The sequence below is a fragment of the Aquarana catesbeiana genome, linkage group LG07, assembly GCF_042186555.1.
Source record: "Aquarana catesbeiana isolate 2022-GZ linkage group LG07, ASM4218655v1, whole genome shotgun sequence".
NCBI classification, from domain to species: domain Eukaryota; kingdom Metazoa; phylum Chordata; class Amphibia; order Anura; family Ranidae; genus Aquarana; species Aquarana catesbeiana.
This window is the reverse complement of record NC_133330.1, coordinates 337,606,794-337,614,258: the sequence shown is the minus strand read 5'-3', so window position 1 is coordinate 337,614,258 and position 7,465 is coordinate 337,606,794.

Genomic DNA, 7,465 nt, shown 5'->3' with positions numbered 1-7,465 from the left:
GATAGGATTAGATGACACTGATGAGCACTGATAGGATTAGGTGGCACTGATGAGCACTGATAGGATTAGGTGGCACTGATAGGATTAGATGACACTGATGAGCACTGATAGGATTAGGTGGCACTGATAGGATTAGATGACACTGATGAGCACTGATAGGATTAGGGGGCACTGATAAGATTAGGTGGCACTGATGAGCACTGATAGGATTAGTTGGCACTGATGAGCACTGATAGGATTAGGTGGCACTGATAGGATTAGATGACACTGATGAGCACTGATAGGATTAGGTGGCACTGATAGGATTAGATGACACTGATGAGCACTGATAGGATTAGGTGGCACTGATAGGATTAGATGACACTGATGAGCACTGATAGGATTAGGTGGCACTGATAGGATTAGGTGGCACTGATGAGCACTGATAGGATTAGGTGGCACTGATGAGCACTGATAGGATTAGGTGGCACTGATAGGATTAGGTGGCACTGATAAGATTAGGGGGCACTGATAAGATTAGGTGGCACTGATGAGCACTGATAGGATTAGGTGGCACTGATAAGATTAGGGGGCACTGATAAGATTAGGTGGCACTGATGAGCACTGATAGGATTAGGTGGCACTGATGAGCACTGATAGGATTAGGTGGCACTGATGAGCACTGATAGGATTAGGTGGCACTGATAGGATTAGGTGGCACTGATAAGCACTGATAGGATTAGATGACACTGATGAGCACTGATAGGATTAGGTGGCACTGATAGGATTAGATGACACTGATGAGCACTGATAGGATTAGGTGGCACTGATAAGATTAGGTGGCACTGATGAGCACTGATAGGATTAGGTGGCACTGATAGGATTAGGTGGCACTGATAAGATTAGGGGGCACTGATAAGATTAGGTGGCACTGATGAGCACTAATAGGATTAGGTGGCACTGATAGGATTAGGTGGCACTGATGAGCACTGATAGGATTAGGTGGCACTGATAGGATTAGGTGGCACTGATAGGATTAGGTGGCACTGATGAGCACTAATAGAATTAGGTGGCACTGATAGGATTAGGTGGCACTGATGAGCACTAATAGGATTAGGTGGCACTGATAGGATTAGGTGGCACTGATTGGCACTGATATGCAGCACTGATGAGCATTGATAGGTGGCACAGATTATGAAGCACTGATAGGTGGCACTTATAGGCACTGATGGGCACTGAAATGCAGCACTGATTGGCGATTGCTGGCCTGGCATAATAAATGACATGAATGATGAGAAGAAAGGAAGGATTTTGCAATGCTATATGGCATACAGGCAGTCTCCGAGTTGCGATCGACTCCTACTTACGAACGATCTCAAATGCCGGTCACTTGTGCCCCACACTGGTCCTGGATACCTCCGAGGACCTCCGGGCACATCCCACACTGCAGTATTACATGTACTGCATGGTCAGAAGAGCCCCAGATAACATGACAAGCGCCCGGAACATCCCACACTTACGAACAAACCTACAGTCCTTATTGTGTTCGTAACTCTTGGGCTGCCTGTATAGCATTGCGAAATCCTTCCTTTCCTCTCATCATTCATGTCATTTATCATGTAGTATGTATATGCTGCGACGTCCATCTTGGTACACCCTGCACTCGGCCGCAGTAAGCAGCAGCGGACATCTTGCTACACCCCGCCCAACCTATAAGGCCTGCGTGTAACAAGATCTCCGCTGCTGGCTTTCTGCGGCCCGAGTGCAGGGTGTACCAAGATGGGTGTCGGGATGTTCAACCTTTGATGGAGACACGGAACGTCACTTCTGTTACCAAATGTAACGGCTGCGGTCACCGATTCTGATGGAACATGCGGCTGCGCCCTGCACCCCTGCCCAGGCCAGCTTACCCCTAGTTCCACTGCTGCCAGCCTGTAGAGGACTCGCTCTCCGCTCCGCCCGCTGACTTCCGGTTTGCGAGCAATGCCGCCTCATTCTCAGGTATCGGGTGAAGCATCGGGAGCACTTGTGCGAGTACAAGTCCTGGCGGAAGTGCTCGGTATCGATATCGGGACAACCCTACTCAGAGCCCCTTCTGCACACCTCCCAACATTTTGAAATGGGAATGAGGGACACCTACTATCAAACGTATGTAGACATAGGACACGCCCCCCTGCCACGCCCCCTTAAAGGAGAATTAAAATTTACAAATGCAGCAATTTAGAAATCAGATGAAAGGTTTAGCACTGGAAAACACTTTTTGATTGATAAAAAGTGCATTTTATATACATCTATATAGATCAGACCAAGATGAGGGACAAATGAGGAGGAAAGAGGGACAGAGGGACATTGCTCCAAATCAGGGACAGTCCCTCGAAATTGGGGACAGTTGGGAGCTATGCCTTCTGCCATACCTCACTAATCCCTAATCTTATCACTTCTTTCATATAATGTCCCCTCTCCTCCAATAGAGTTGCTTGTGCTGCACCTCCAGGGCTTCACCACCTTTACTAATCGCATAGCTCCCAACTGTCCCTGATTTGGAGGGACTGTCCCTGATTTGGATCAATGTCCCTCTGTCCCTCATTCCTCCTCATTTGTCCCTCATTTTGGTCTGATCTATATAGTTGTATATAAAATGCACTTTTTATCTATCAAAAAGTGTTTTCCAGAGCTAAACCTTTCATCTGATTTCTAAATTGCTGCATTTGTAAATTCCAAAAGCCAATATAAAGGAAAATACAATTTAAAAAAAGCACTTGTGGGTTTAACGCATCTTGTTGTTTTGTACAATTCTCCTTTAAGGGGGCGTGGAAAGGGGTGTGTCCTATGCCTGCATACTTTTGCTGAGAGGTGTCCTTCATTCCCATCTCAAAAGTGCACAGAACACTTGTCACTAGAGGGCAGCACTGTGCACTCACATTGTGGGCGTTGGCTGGGCTGTTCGCCCACCTGCTCAGAGTATTGGGGGGTTACAGAAAGCACACCTCCCAACATTTTGAGATGGGAATGAGGGACACCTACTAACAATGTATGTAGGCATAGGACACGCCCCCTGCCACACCCCCTTAAAGGAGAATTAACCCAAAAAAAGGTTAATTAAATCCACAAGGGCTTTTTTTTTACCACTACTATTCCTTTATATTGGCTTTTAAAATGTACTAAAACAGCAATTTAGAAATCAGATGAAAGGTTTAGCACTGGGGAACACTTTTTGGAAGATAAAAAGTGCATTTTATATACAACTATATAGATCAGAGCAAAATGAGGGACAAATGAGGGGGAAAGAGGGACAGAGGGACATTGCTCCAAATCAGGGACAGTCCCTCGAAATCAGGGACAGTTGGGAGCTATGCAGAAAGCATTTCGATATTGGAGGCCATTAAAGGAGCCCTGAGTTGCAATTGCAACCTGTGATCTTATAGTTGAAGGGTAACATATCCATAAAATAGCTGTTGCGACCGGCTGATCGGTTGCTTTATTTTAATCAAGCAACTGATCAACAAATTGCAGGGCTAAAGTCTACACCACTCTGGAAACATGCATGTCTGAAGAGATGCCAGGGATGTGTTCTTTCATATAATGCTCAGGGGAAAAAATGATTGATGGCAGACAAAGCTAAGAGATGTGAGAGTCTGGTAAAGAGGCAACGACAGGAGGAGGAGAGGGGAATGATGATTAAAGTCATTGAGAAGTTAATGTACCTCCCTGGGTGCTGTAGGCTTTAGCTGTGCAATCCTCTGCTAGTCTTTGGCCCAAGTTTGGTGGGAGGGGCTGGCAGGCTCCTGTAAATGTCACAGCACCCTGCCTCAGATACTCTTTCAAGAGTGCTATATGAAAGAACACATCCCTTTAGATGTGCATTTGCTTCCCTGGGTATTGTAGGCTTAAGTGGTGCTATCTGCTGATCAGGTGCTTGAGTACAATCAAGCAAGCACCTGATCAGCGGATTGCACAGCTAACATCTGCACCAGCCAGTGGCAAAGCAGAGCAGCATGCACGTCTAAAGGGGTGCCAGGGATGTGTTCTTTCATACAATGCTCAGGAACAAAATGATTGCTGAAAGACTGGTAAAGGGGCAATGATAGGAGGAGAAGAGGAGACTGACAATGCTTGAGGTCATTGAGAAGTGCATATTCCTCCCTGGGCGCTGTAGACTTTATCTGTGCAATCCTCACTGGGTCTGTCTGCTAGTCTTTGGTCTGGCAGGCTCCTGTAAATATCACAGCACCCTACCTCGGATACTCTTTCAAGAGCGTTATATGAAAGAACACATTCCCCATTCCCACAATCCCATTTCCTAGACAAAGCTAATAGCTGTGAGAGATGCAATGACGGGAGGAGGTGAGGGGACTGACAATAATTGAAGCCATTGAGAAGTTCATGTTCCTCCCTGGGTGCTGTAGGCTTTAGCTGTGCAATCCTTGCTGAGTCTGTCTGCTAGTCTTTCAAGAGCGTTAAATGAAAGAACACATTCCCAGCATCCCTTTAGATGTGCATGTGCTTCCTTGGGTGTTGTAGACTTTAGCTATGCTATCTGCTGATCAGTTGCTTGACCAAGCAACTGATCAGCAGATTGCACAGCTAAAGCCTGCAGCACCCAGTGGCAAAGCAGAGCAGCATGCATGTCAAAATGGATGCCAGGGATGTGTTCTTTCATATAATACTCAGGAACAAAATGATTGACGGTAAACAAACGGCTTTGAGAGACCGGCAAAAAGGGCCAACGACAGTAAGGATGAAGAGGAGAGGAGATTGATGATTATTAAAATCATGAAGGTTGGCTCAAGATCTTCAAAGGGTTCTATTCTGGGGGTGCAAGTTTGCAGTGATCGGTTTCAATGCAGAAAAGGAATTTCTACAAGTGTGGGAAGAAAACCCGGTAAGGCCGGAGTTGAGGTTTAAGCTGCTGCCAGAGCCCCTCGCCATGAGTCTGATTCTAACTATCCCTGACAACAGATAAGGATGACGCCGGCTCATTCATAGGACACATCTTCACTCCTTCCTTCTCTCGTCTTCAAATTGCCGGCACCACTTGTGGAAGGCTTTCATCTTGCCGGAAAGTAGAAGGAAGGGAAGGTGCTCCACCGCCCGGGACTTCTCATTGTGCACACATATACATCTCTATCAGAGAGGCTCTAACAACCAGCCAGAGAGACGAGTGGCCAATCAGTATTCAGCGAGGGAACGCGGAGGGGATTGAGGCTTTTTATGCTGCAAATTCAGCTGACAAGTGGCGTCATGGAGGACCGGGGCTATCAGCGTCTGCCATCACAGAGGGCTCAGGGAAGAATGAGATGATTATCCCCCCCCCCCAACCTCCTAAACGACCGGCCCCTGATTGCATGATGTGTGCATGACGGATCCCAGGCGACAGGCCTCTTCACCGCGCCCAACGCTTCTGTTTGCATATGTCAGAATCACACAAGATCCTCACATAGAGAGACGCTGGAGGAGAAGGAATTATTGTGCCGGATCAGGAGCGCAGGTGCCAGATCAGGGCCGGCGGGCAGGAGGAGCATGGTGCAGAAAATGCAAATAAAACCTTTAGGGCGCCCCTTATACCAAGAAAATAAAAAAACATTAAAGGGTCAGTCCACCCAGAACTATAAATATTATATTTCAGTGATTGGGAAATTAAACCATCACCATTATCAGTGACTTAGAACAGCTGCTGTGCCCATTATGAGGGGTTCCCACCATCCCTGTGCTGAGTTCCCGGGTCTGTACACCCGCTGTGCCCATTATGAGGGGTTCCCACCATCCCTGTGCTGAGTTCCCGGGTCTGTACACCTGCTGTGCCCATTATGAGGGGTTCTCACCATCCCTGTGCTGAGTTCCCGGGTCTGTACACCCGCTGTGCCCATTATGAGGGGTTCCCACCATCCCTGTGCTGAGTTCCCGGGTCTGTACACCTGCTGTGCCCATTATGAGGGGTTCTCACCATCCCTGTGCTGAGTTCCCGGGTCTGTACACCCGCTGTGCCCATTATGAGGGGTTCCCACCATCCCTGTGCTGAGTTCCCGGGTCTGTACACCCGCTGTGCCCATTATGAGGGGTTCCCACACTCCCTGTGCTGAGTTCCTGGGTCTGTACATCTGATGTGCCCATTATAAGGGGTTCCCACCATCCCTGTGCTGAGTTTCCGGGTCTGTACACCCGCTGTGCCCATTATGAGGGATTCCCACCATCCCTGTGCTGAGTTCCCGGGTCTGTACACCTGCTGTGCCCATTATGAGGGGTTCCCACCATCCCTGTGCTGAGTTCCTGGGTCTGTACATCTGATGTGCCCATTATGAGGGGTTAATTTTGTTTATTGAAAATCTTACAAACAACAACTTATATACAATAAAACCATAATAAATAAATAAAACATATTTACAAAATAATTGAATATGATTATACAAAACAAGAACATAATAAATGGTACAAACCAAATTGCGCACAACACAATCCCTATGGGAGAGCCAGACTAAGGAACATCACCGTCACCATGCATGGAGCCTTTTATCAAAAATATATTTCATCTTGAAAATCTAGGGGAGTGAATCAAGAATACAAAGAAAAGCCGCACACACCGAGATCAACAGGCAGCAGCTACAGAGTCCTGATATTCCTCCACGCCCTTATCCAGGCCTCCTGCTGCCACCTGCCTTTCTCAAGACCCCGAATCTTCCCAACCTCACCCAGAATGTCCTGCACCACCACTTCCACAGGGAGGATTTTACCTGACACCGTGCACTCCACGTGAAATAACAGACTACTAGACTAAAAAAAGTGTTTCCAAATCATAATCCCGACGAGTCTGGAATGCCCCATACACCCACTCTGCATAACTCATATGGGGGAGGAAGGGTATACTCAGAGCCCTCCCAACCCTCTTGTACACCTCTATATTAAAAGGGCATTGAAGTAGAAAGTGATCCATGGACTCCACCACTCCTCCACACTCCACTCTCGGGCAGCCCCGATCACTCATGGAAAGAAACTTCAAGTTGCCCTTCACATATAGTTTTCCATGAAAGGCAAGCCAAGCCCGATCCCTAAACTTCATTGGGATTCTCTCCAAATTAATCAATCACAAACCCACCCCCAAAACCAGGCTTGGGCAATCCCTCAAGGCCAGTGGCTCGCAAAAAGCAGAGCTCATGATCCCCTTCTCAAGAAGTTTCCTTGGAAGAGATCTGACTTCTCCTGCTGTTACTTGCCACTGCCGAAGCATTTTCAAACACGGTGCAACATAAGCTGGGAGCTTATCATGCTTGACCCTCAAGCTTTTCACTGGCCCACCATTTTCCCAGTCTTGCAGAAAGGGCCTAAACCAGGACTGGAAAATACCAACCCACCCAGGCGGTCTCTCTGCCAACATGTTACCAAGATTGTACTTCATAAACATCAGAGAGAAAAAGACTACAGGGTTGATCATCCCTAGACCACCCTCCCGCCTAGGAAGGTAAGTCACATTCCTTTTGACAAGGTTTGTTCT